The sequence below is a fragment of the Colobus angolensis genome, unplaced genomic scaffold (assembly GCF_000951035.1).
Source record: "Colobus angolensis palliatus isolate OR3802 unplaced genomic scaffold, Cang.pa_1.0 Scaffold67, whole genome shotgun sequence".
Taxonomy (NCBI): Eukaryota; Metazoa; Chordata; class Mammalia; order Primates; family Cercopithecidae; genus Colobus; species Colobus angolensis.
In genome coordinates this window covers 554,213-566,888 of record NW_012120376.1, presented here as the reverse complement: position 1 = coordinate 566,888, position 12,676 = coordinate 554,213, and the positions used below count along the sequence as shown (strand labels likewise).

At 41.5% G+C, this 12,676-nt stretch overlaps 1 protein-coding gene across 1 annotated transcript in view; it reads right to left on the bottom strand.

The window, feature by feature from the left end:
* PPM1H (protein phosphatase, Mg2+/Mn2+ dependent, 1H) overlaps positions 1 to 12,676 on the bottom strand; it is a 295,323-nt gene that overhangs the window by 180,712 nt on the left and 101,935 nt on the right. The window lies entirely within an intron of this gene.

Genomic DNA, 12,676 nt, shown 5'->3' with positions numbered 1-12,676 from the left:
GTGATCTCGGCTCACTGCAAGCTCTGCCTCCCGGGTTCACGCCATTCTCCTGCCCCAGCCTCCCAAGAAGCTGGGAATACAGGCGCATGCTGCCAAGCCCAGCTAATTTTCTGTATTTCAGAAGAGACAGGGTTTCACTGTGTTGCCCAGGCTAGTTGCGAACTCCTGAACTCAGGCAATCCGCCTGCCTTGGCTTCCCAAAGTGCTGGGATTACAGGCGTGAGCCACTGCATCCGGCCAAAATGTTGCTTTCTTAACCCCGAAGGAGAAATGCTTATTGTTTCTGTATTATAAGTTATATCACTAAACTCTTAATTAAAAAAAACAAAACAAAACCTAGATCTATTAGAGAGTGTTGGAGATGGAGACTAGAAAAATTCAACCACATCCCCTTGCATTTCTTCAGGCTAAAATACTACAGTGCAGAACACCTTAAAACATTTAAATTTGTGTGCCTTTTGTTTGTTGTTGCTGTTGTTGTTTTACTTCTTTCAGACATTGCTTCTTTAGCTCCTGATCCAGATGGAATCTGAAATTAATTTGTATTTTCTTTCTTGTAAGTCAGGTGCCACTGTCAAGAGCTCAAACACGAGTCCAGTCCAAGATGGCCTAATGGAAACAGCTCCAGTCTGCAGCTCCCAGCGTGATTGATGCAGAAGACCGTGATTTCTGCATTTCGAACTGGAGGTACCTGCTTCATCTCATTGGGACTGGTTGGACAGTGGGTGCAGCCCACAGAGGGCGAGCAGAAGCAGGGCAGGGCATCACCTCACCCGGGAAGTGCAAGGGGTCAGGGAACTCTCTTTCCTAGCCAAGGGAAGCCATGACAGACTGTACCTGGAAAATCAGGACACTTCTGCCCAAATACCACACTTTTCCAATGGCCTTAATAAATGGCACACCAGGAGATTATATCCTGCACCTGGCTCAGCAGGTCCCACGCCCACGGAGCCTTGCTCACTGCTAGCACAGCAGTCTGTGCTAGCACCGGTGAGGCAGCAGCCTAGCAGGGGAAGGAGGGTCCACCATTCCTGAGGCTTGAGTAGGTAAACAAAGCAGCTGGGGAAGCTCACACTGGGCAGAGCCCACCACAGCTCTGCAAGGCCTGCTGCCTCTGTAGACCCCACCTCTGGGGGCAGGGCATAGCTGAACAAAAGGCAACAGAAACTTCTGCAGACTTAAACATCCCTGTCTGACAGCTCTGAAGAGAGCAGTGGTTCTCCCAGCATAGTGTTTGAGCTCTGAGAATGGACAGACTGCCTCCTCAAGTGGGTCCCTGACCCTCAAGTAGCATAACTGGGAGACATCTCCCAGTAGGGGCCGACTGACACTTCATACAAGTGGGTGCCCCTCTGGGACTAAGCTTCCAGAGGAAGGATCAGGCAGCAATATTTGCTGTTCTCCAGCCTCCGCTGGTGATACCCAGGCAAACAGGGTCTGGAGTGGAACTCCAGGAAACTCCAGCAGACCTGCAGCTGAGGGACCTGACTCTTAGAAGGAAAACTAACAAACAGAAAGGAATAGCATCAACATCAACAAAAAGGACATCCACACCAAAACCCCATCTGTAGGTCACTAGCATCAAAGACCAAAGGTAGACAAAACCACAAAGATGGGGAGAAACCAGAGCAGAAAAGCTGAAAATTCTAAAAACCAGAGCTCCTCTTCTCCTCAAAGGATCGCGGCTCCTCTCCAGCAACGGAACAAAGTTGGATGGAGAATGACTTCGATGACCTGACAGAAGTAGGCTTCAGAAGGTCGGTAATAACAAACTTCTCTGAGATAAAGGAAGATGTTTGAACCCATCGCAAAGAAGCTAAAAACCTTGAGAAAAGATTAGATGAATGGCTAACTAGAATAAACAGTGTAGAGAAGACCCTAAATGACCTGATGGAGCTGTAAACCATGGCACAAGAACTACATGACACATGCACAAGCTTCAGTAGCCAATTCGATCAACGGGAAGAAAGGGTATCAGTGACTGAAGATCAAATTAATGAAATAAAGCGAGAAGCGAAGTTTAGAGAAAACAAAGTAAAAAGAAATGAACAAAGCCTCCAAGAAATATGAGACTATGTGAAAAGAAATGTGAAATCTACATTTGATTGGTGTACCTGAAAGTGATGGGGAGAATGGAATCAAGTTGGAAAACACTCTGCAGGATAAGATCCAGGAGAAGTTCCCCAGCCTAGCAAGGCAGGCCAACATTCAAATTCAGGAAACACAGAGAACACCACAAAGATACTCCTCGAGAAGAGAAACCCCAAGACACATAATTGTCAGATTCACCAAAGTTTAAATGAAGGAAAAAATGTTAAGGGCAGCCAGAAAGAAAGGTTACCCACAAAGGGAAGCCAATCAGACCAACAGCAGATCTCTCAGTAGAAACCCTACAACCCAGCAGAGAGTGAGGGCCAATATTCAACATTCTTAAATAAAAGAATTTTCAACCCAGAATTTCATATCCAGACAAACTAAGCTTCATAAATGAAGGAGAAATAAAATCCTTTACAGACAAGCAAATACTGAGAGATTTTGTCACCACCAGGCCTGCCTTACAAGAGCTCCTGAAGGAAGCACTAAACATGGAAAGGAACAACTGGTACCAGCCACTGCAAAAACATACCAAGTTGTAAAGACCACTGATGCCAGGAAGAAACTACATCAACTAATGGGTAAAATAACCAGCTAACATCATAATGACAGGATCAAATTCACACATAACAATATTAACCTTGAATGTGAATGGGCTAAATGCTCCAATTAAAAGACACAGACTGGCAAATTGGACAGAGTCAAGACCCATCAGTGTGCTGTATTCAGGAGACCCATCTCACATGCAGAGATACACATAGGCTCAAAATAAAGGGGTGGAGGAAGATCTACCAAGCAAATGCAAAGAAAAAAAAAAGCAGGGTTGCAATCCTAGTCTTTGATAAAACAGACTTTAAATCCACAAAGATCAAGAGAGACAAAGAAGGCCATTACATAATGGTAAAGGGATTAATTCAACAAGAAGAGCTAACTATCCTAAATATGTATGCACCCAATACAGGAGCACCCAGATTCATAAAGCAAGTCCTTACGGACCTACAAAGAGACTTAGACTCCCACACAATAATAATGGGAGACTTTAACACCCCACTGTCAATATTAGATCAATGAGACAGAAGGTTAACAAGGATATCCAGGACTTGAACTCAGCTCTGCACTAAGCGGACCTAACAGACATCTACAGAACTCTCCACCCCAAATCAACAGACCATAACATTCTTCTCAGCACATTGCACTTATTCCAAAATAGTTGGAAGTAAAGCACTCCTAAGCAAATGTAAAAGAACAGAAATCACAACAAACTGTCTCTCAGACCACAGTGCAATCAAATTAGAACTCAGGATTAAGAAACTCACTCAAAATCGCACAACTACATGGAAACTGAATAACCTGCTCCTGAATGACTATTGGGTAAATAACGAAATGAAGGCAGAAATAAAGATGTTCTTTGAAACCAATGAGAACAAAGACACAACATACCAGAATCTCCAGGACACATTTAAAGTGGTGTGTAGAGGGAAATTTATAGCGCTAAATGCCCACAAGAGAAAGCAGGAAAGATCTAAAATTGACATCCTAACATCACAATTAAAAGAACTAGAGAAGCAAGAGCAAACAAATTCAAAAGCTAGCAGAAGGCAAGAAATAACTAAGATCAGAACAAAACTGAAGGAGATAGAGACACAAAAGACTCTTCAAAAAATCAATGAATTCAGGAGCTGGTTTTTTGAAAAGATCAACAGAATTGTTAGACTGCTAGCAAGACTAATAGAGAAGAAAAGAGAGAAGAAACAAATAGATGCAATAAAAAATGATAAAGGGGATATCACCACCAATCCCATAGAAATACAAACTACCATCAGAGAATATTATAAACACCTCTATGCAAATAAACTAGAAAATCTAGAAGAAATGGATAAATTCCTGGACACGTACACCCTCCCAAGACTAAACCAGGAAGAAGTTGACTCTCTGAAGAGACCAATAACAGGCTCTGAAATTGAGGAAATAATTAATAGCCTACCAACCAAAAACAGTCCAGGACCAGACAGATTCACAACCAAATTCTACCAGAGGTACAAAAAGGAGCTGGTACCATTCCTTCTGAAACTATTCCAATCAATAGAAAAAGAGGGAACTCTCCCTAACTCATTCTATGAGGCCAGCATCATCCTGATACCAAAGCCTGGCAGAGACACAACAAAAAAAGAGCATTTTAGACCAATAGCCCTGATGAACATCAATGGGAAAATCCTCAATAAAATACTGGCAAACCAAATCCAGCAGCTCATCAAAAAGCTTATCCATCACGGTCAAGTTGGCTTCATCCCTGGGATGCAAGGCTGGTTCAACATATGCAATCAATAAACGTAAACCATCACATAAACAGAACCAATGACAAAAACCACATGATTACCTCAATAGATGCAGAAAAGGCCTTTGACAAAATCCAACAACTCTTCATACTAAAAACTCTCAATAAACTAAGTATTGATGGAACGTATCTCAAAATAATAAGAGCTATTTATGACAAACCCACAATCAATATCATACTGAATGGGCAAAAACTGGAAGCATTCCCTTTGAAAACTGGCACAAGACAGGCATGCCCTCTCTCACCACTCCTATTCAGCATAGTGTTGGAAGTTCTCGTCAGGGCAATCAGGCAAGAGAAAGAAATAAAGTATATTCAATTAGGAAATGAGGAAGTCAAATTGTCCCTGTTTGCAGATGACATGATTGTATATTTAGAAAACCTCACCATCTCGGCCCAAAATCTCCTTAAGCTGATAAGCAACTTCAGCAAAGTCTCAGGATACAAAATCAATGTGCAAAAATCACAAGCATTCCTATACACCAATAACAGACAAACAGAGAGCCAAATCATGAGTGAACTCCCATTCACAATTGCTACAAAGAGAATAAAATACCTAGGAATCCAACTTACAAAGGATGTGAAGGACCTCTTCAAGGAGAACTAGAAACCACTGCTTAATGAAATAAAAGAGGACACAAACAAATGGAAGAACATTCCATGCTCATGGATAGAAAGAATCAATATTGTGAAAATAGCCATGCTGCCCAAAGTAATTTATAGATTCAATGCCATCCCCATCAAGCTTCCAATGACTTTCTTCACAGAATTGATAAAAACTACTTTAAAGTTCATATGGAATCAAAAAGGAGCCCACATTGCCAAGACAATCTTAAGCCAAAAGAACAAAGTTGGAGGCATCAGGCTACCTGACTTCAAACTACACTACAAGGCTAGAGTAACTAAAACAGCATGGTACTGGTATCAAAACAGAGAGATAGACCAATGAAACAGAACAGAGGCCTCAGAAATAACACCACACATCTACAACCATCTGATCTTTGATGAACCTGACAAAAACAAGACATGGGGAAAGGATTCCCTATGTAATAAATGGTGCTGGGAAAACTGGCTGGCCATATGTAGAAAGCTGAAACTGGATCCCTTCCTTACATCTTATACAAAAATTAATTCAAGATGGATTAAAGACTTAAATGTTAGACCTAAAATCATAAAAAGCCTAGAAGAAAACCTAGGCAATACCATTCAGGACACAGGCATGGGCAAGGACTTCATGACTAAAATACCAAAAGCAATGGCAACAAAAGCCAAAATAGACAAATGGGATCTAATTAAACTAAAGAGCTTCTGCACAGCAAAAGAAACTACCATCAGAGTGAACAGGGCAACCTACAGAATGGGAGAACATTTTTGCAGTCTACCCATCTGACAAAGGACTAATATCCAGAATCTACAAAAAAGCAAATTGACAAGAAAAAACAAAACATCAAAAAGTGGGCAAAGGATATGAACAGACACTTCTTAAAAGAAGACGTTTATGCAGCCAACACACACATGAAAAAAATGCTCATCATCACTGATCATCAGAGAAATGCAAATCAAAACCACAATGAGATACTATCTCACACCAGTTAAGAGTGGCGATAAAAATGTCAGGAAACAACAGGTGCTGGAGAGGATGTGGAGAAATAGGAATGCTTTTACACTGTTGGTGGGAGTGTAAACTAGTTCAACCATTGTGGAAGAGACTGTGGCGATTCCTCAAGGATCTAGAACTAGAAATACCATTTGAGCCAGCCATCCCATTACTGGGTATATACCCAAAGGATTATAAATCATGCTACTATAAAGACACATGCACACGTATGTTTATTGTAGCACTATTCACAATAGCAAAAACTTGGAACCAACCTGAATGTCCATCAATGATAGACTGGATTAAGAAAATGTGGTACATATACACCATGGAATACTATGCAGCCATAAAAAAGGATGAGTTCATGTCCCTTGTAGGGACAAGGATGAAGCTGGAAACCATCATTCTTAGCAAACTATCACAAGGCTAGAAAACCAAACACCACACGTTCTCATTCATAGGTGGGAATTGAACAATGAGAACACTTGGACAGAGGGTGGGGAACATCACACATCGGGGCCTGTCATGGGGTGGGGGGAGGGGGAGGGATAGCATTAGGAGAAATACCTAATGAAAATGATGAGTTAATGGGTGCAGCACACCAACATGGCACATGTATACACATGTAACAAACCTGCACGTTGTGCACATGTACCCTAGAACTTAAAGTATAATTTAAAAAAAAAAATACCAAATTACCACCAATTACATTACAATAAAAAAAAAGAGAGCTCAAACACAGGAAATGACATTCCTTCAGTAAATGCCTCATGGAAGCCAAGAGAGGCAGAAAACAGTTACATTATTTTGTCTACCAAAAAAAAAAAGTTTTTAAGGTTTGCTTTAAAATGGGAGGCTGAAAGATTATGTGTATAACAGGATAAAATAATTCTTTATGAATTGGCATTTGGGATGGCTAAGGGTTGTCTTAAAGTCTTTACACCAATTCATAATAATCTGTAGTAGAAAAGGCCATCTCACTGGGTGCAGTGGCTCACGTCTGTACTCCCAACACTTCAGGAGCCTGAGGTGGGCAGATCACCTGAGGTCAGAAGTTCAAGACCAGCCTGGCCAACATAGTGAAACCCCGTCTCTACTAAAAATACAAAAATTAGCTGGGCATGGTGGTGCTTGCCTGTAATCCCAGCTACTCAGGAGGCTGAGGCAAGAGAAGAGCTTGAACCTGGGAGGCAAAGGTTGCAGTGAGCTGGGATTATGCCACTGCACTCCAGCCTGGGCGACAGAGTGAGACTTCATCTCAAAAAAAGAAAAGGTCATCTTGTTGCTACCCAGCTACCATATTGCTACTCAATATAAGAAAGGTCATCAAATATAAAGTCATACTTCTATTGAAATCCTCTGTACATCACCGATGTTTCTAACAAATAAGAAATCCCTATAATAATGTTTTCCATGGTAAATTTCATGTTATTTTATTAAAAATTTTAGGTTTTCTTTAATCTCCAAGGAAGGTGAAGGTATATTATACATGAAAGAAGTCTTTTGAAAACACATATTTTGACTTTACTAAATTTACAGGGGACAAAAGAGGTCAAGAAAGGAGGGAGAAATTAACCATATGTATTCCAGAGGGACTCCATGCATCTTCGGTTTGCCAGCCTTCATGCCTGTCAACTCTGTTTGTAGATATTATTTATCCTGTTGTTCCATTTTTTGCTTATAACAGTATATGTACACTTTTCCCATCCTTATCTTTCTTATCACTGTGTGGCCCATGCCAGATACCTTCCCCCTCTTCATAGTACCCCTCTCTTCTTGGAGCTTCTAGAACCCCACTGTGATCATGTTTCTATTACACACTTTTATACCTTCTGTGTCACCTAAGCCACTTCTATGGCTTCAACTATAATTTTCAATCTTGTAACTCCTTAAATCTAAGCCTCTCTAGGCTTGTGCATGAGCTCCAAACCCTTATTTCTAATTTCCTACAAAACATTTTCACCTGGAAAGGTAGAATCAGACTCAGTACACTCAAAACTCAGGTCATCATCTCTGCCCATCCCCTTATCATCCAGTGGTTCACTTTTCAATGACCAGCACCTAGTGGCTAAGCCTGGTATCTTCATCTTCCCCCTGTTCCAAGCAGTTGGTCATCTGATCACCTCAACTGTATATCTCACTTAATCTCTTCTGAGCCTGTCCCTTGCACTGATCAGTGCCTTATTTTAAGCTGTTATCATCTCTCACCCATATTTCTGCATGAGCCTCCTAACTAGCCTCCCAGCCTCTAGGTTTGAACTCCTGGCCTTCCCAAGTCAGCCTTCCCACTGCCATCACTGTCTTGAGTCATCTTGCCCTTGTCTAAAATAATTTGGTAAAAATCCCAGCTTATTATAGTATATGATGACCCTTGTGATGCCTGCTTACACTTCCTGTCTTGCCAACCCTCCAAGAGACCACATATTTTCCAAAACACTGGAAGACATACGTCATGTGCTCTCATGCCAATCTGTCTTTGCCTATACATGTTCCTTCTACAAGAAATCCCCGTTTCTCTTGTTTGCTTGCTTCACTCCTATTCACTTTCCAAGATCCCAGTTCAAATGTCAATTTCTCAAGGAAGAGTTTCCTAACCTTACCCATCCCCTTCTCCTTCATTGTTCCCCAAATCATCATGACCAATGACCAATCTGAGTCAGACTTTCCTACAACCTGGGCTTTTCGTCTGTCTCTGAAAACTCACTCCATTGTAGTACCACTGCCAATGACTCTCCCCACTTGACTTAGCACTAGGAAGATGGGAACTATGTTGTGTTTTGTCTCCTTATCCCAAATCTCAGCATGCAGATTCAGGGTTCAATATGTTCACCAGGTGAAGGAACAGGAAGGGTGGGTACAAGCCGCTTTACTTGTCTCTGCAGATGTTTTCTTGCCCTAAGCCCTGTATGCTCACCATCCTTTCCTAAGTGCTACTATATTTGAGTTTTACCACTAAGGGGATGTCTTCTAGATGGGAAAAATCACTGGCCACTTTCAACTAGTGTGTCCAGGGTCCTCTGCTAGTGAATTATAGAAGTGGAAGCCAAAGTCTTGACAGTGACCTTCAATGTCCTTCCCGACTGGCTCACTCCACTCCTATGACTTTTCTGACAACATTTCCTGAAATCCAGGCTTTACAATATTTCTGCTCCAACCACACAGACCTCCTTCCTAAACCTTGAGAATATAGGGCCGGCTCCCACCTTGGGGTCTTTCAATTGTCCAGAATGATAAATGCTCCTCCTTCAAATAGCTGCAATTTCAGATCTTTGCCCAAATGTCACCTTTTCAGTGATGCCTTCTTTACCCCAGCCCCCTCAGACTTCCTATTTTCTGTGTTCCCCACTTTGTTTTGTATCTCCATAGTGTCTATCATCTGGCACACTATACTTTGTCTCCCGTTACGAATGGAAGCTCCCCCTAAGTAGGGATTTTGTCTATTTCATTCCCTGCCAAATCTCCAGCATCCAGTTCTCAGTACACAGCAGTTGCTCCGTGATTTATCTTCCACACTAGGTAATGGTTTTCAAGTTTTTAAAAAGCAGAACAAAAGCAACAACAAAACAGACAACCCAATTTTTAAAATGGGCAAAGGACTTGAATAGACATTTCTCTGAAGAACATATACAAAGGCCAATACACAATGAAAAAATGCTCAACATCACTAATCATCAGGGAAATGGAAACCAAAACCACAGTGAAATATCACCTCACACCCATTAGAATTATTACAATTAAAAAAAACAACAACAACAGAAAACAAGTGCTGGTGAAGACATGGAGAAATAGGAACCCCTCTCCATTGTTGGTAGGAATGTAAAATGGAGCAGCCACCATGAAAAACTGTGGTAGTCCCTCAAAAAATTAAACAGAATTATCACATGATTCATCAAATCCTCCTCTAGATATATAGCCAAAAGAATTGAAAGCAGGGACTCAAAGAGATATTTGTTCACCTATGTTCACAACAGCATTATTCAGAATAGCTGAAAGGTAAAAAATTCTGGCTCACATTACAACATGGGTAAAACCTTGAGAACATTATGCTAAGTGAAATAAGCCAGGCACAAAAGGACAAATATTGTATGATTCTACTTATGTGAGGTACCTGCAGTGGTCAACTCAGAAAGACAGGAAATAGACTGGTGGACACCAAGAGAGGAAAGAATGGAGAGTTAGTGTTTAATGAATACTGAGTTTCAGTTTGAGAACCTGAAAAAGTTCTGGAGATGATGATGGTGATGGATGTACAAATATGTGAATACACATAATGCCACTGAACTATATGCCTAAAATTGGTAAATTTTATGTTATGTACATTTTACCAATTAAAAATTTAACAATTTTAAAAAAGAAAAAGCAGCTCAACTCGTCTTAAACTCAGTAAGAAGCCTAATAGGTAAAGCAGATAGAAGTGAAGGGGGCTGCGGTCGGAGCGGGAAATGGAGAACCACGGTATCTCTACTCTGCCGGCCCCTTGCTCTTGGAGGACGGACCCCACAAAGATTGGGAACCACCACAGGGGAGGGTTACAGCTCCATCCTAAAGTGCTTATGCACCAGTTTCACTGTTCTTAAGAACAAGAAGTTAAAAAGTCACCCCGGCTCCATTTCTAGAAGGAACTTAGTAAAAAGGAAAAATACCATCACCAACTGGCCTTGGGCCAAATGTCAACACTGACCGATTTTTATAGAGATCACTTATATCCCAGGGGCAGGGGGAAAATATCAGCAGAAAGAGCAACACTAAGTCACTGGTGCCCATATTGAATGATCATGAACACCTTACACTTTCCGAGCCCTTTCCCATAATAACAATCCTCAAAACAATCCTGTCAAGCAGGTATGAAAGGAATTATGTAATCTCCAATTCACAAGTGAAGAAACATAGAAAGTTCAGTCATAGAGAATAACCGAAGTGGAACTGACCTCAGGATAATCACTGACGCTTATTATAGATTTATTAAGACATTTGCTCAACATTTTTCACGGATTACTGCAGTTCACATTTCCAACCAGCCTCCTTCTACCATTTGGAAGTTACTGCTGTTACTCCTTTTTATTTTATTTATTTATTTAATTTTTTTGAGACGGAGTCTCTCTCTGTCACCCAGGCTAGAGTGCAGTGGCGCCATCTCGGCTCACTGCAAGCTCCGCCTCTCGGGTTCACGACATTCTCCCACCTCAGCCTCCCGAGTAGCTGGGACTACAGGCGCCCGCCACCATGCCCTGCTAATTTTTTGTATTTTTAGTAGAGACGGGGTTTAATCGTGTTAATGGTCTCGATCTCCTGATCTAGTGATCTGCCTGCCTTGGCCTCCCAAAGTGCTGGGATTACTGGCGTGAGCCACCGCACCCAGCCTGTTACTCCTTTTTAGAGTAGACAAAACTGAGGCTCAAAGAATAACCATCCCAAAATTAAGTAGCTAAAGTGGTAGACTGCACAGTCATCTCACTTCAGGGCCTGTGCACTTAACCATCAACTTTCTATACCGCCCATCTGGGTCCTCAGCTCTGGTTTGGAAAAGGCCTTCCTTCAACCTAGAAAATATGTACAGTTGATAAATCCCCATAAGTCAACTTTAAATTAAACTAGTACTAACAAAATAAATCAATACTTATTATTCCCTGAGCATAGATGCAATGAGACACTATTACTTTTTTTTTTTTTCTTGAGACAAAGTCTCGCTCTGTCACCCAGGCCGGAGTGCAGTGGCCGGATCTTGGCTCACTGCAAGCTCCGCCTCCCAGATTCAGGCCATTCTTCCGCCTCAGCCTCCAGAGTAACCGGGATTACAGGCGTCCACCACCATGCCCGGCTAATTTTTTGTAGTTTTAGTAGAGAAGGGTTTCACCATGTTAGCCAGGGTGGTCTCGATCTCCTGACCTCATGATCCACCTGCCTCGGCCTCCCAAAGTGCTGGGGTTACAGGCGTGAGCCCAGCTGCAATGAGATACGATTTCTAAAACTAAGAAAAGATTCCTAGATCTTTTAAAATCCTATGAAAATTTTTACACAAAAATGTCCTCAAGACAATCAGAATGAATAGTTACGTTTAGGTCAGTCCATTCTGTGTCTCCTGATTTTCCCAGGAAACATCTCTCTATAAAGCACATCATCTGCTGACAGAGTGTCGATGACTCCCCGTCCTTTGCTGAGAGCTTCTTCAGAGCTTTCTGAGGATAATGTCTGCTTTATTCTCCAGAAACTGGAGACAGGAGAAATATTTTGTGGTTTTTCAACATTGTTCAGTCTGCAAGGCCAACCCATGGGCTGCAAGAGTTTTGGGCCAATTGAAATAGATATTTATTTGGAAGAACATCAGCCACGGGCTGCAAATGGACAACTATCATGGGCAAGCAAGGAGGAGAAAGGGGCAGAGTCACGGCAGGGCTCAAAGCAACAGCCAGAGTTACTTCCATCTCTCATGAGAGGCTTTCGGACTATTTCCTTACAAAGACCTAGAAGTGGCTCCTCTGAAACCATCAAACATTATATTTATATATAAATTTATATGTTTATATATATATATAATTCAGAGCCTCAACAGCAGACTAGGAAAAACAGAAGAGAGAATCTGTGAACCTGAAGATAGGTCTTTTGAATTGATTCATTCAGTAGAAAAGAAAAAAGAACTTATATAAAAAAAA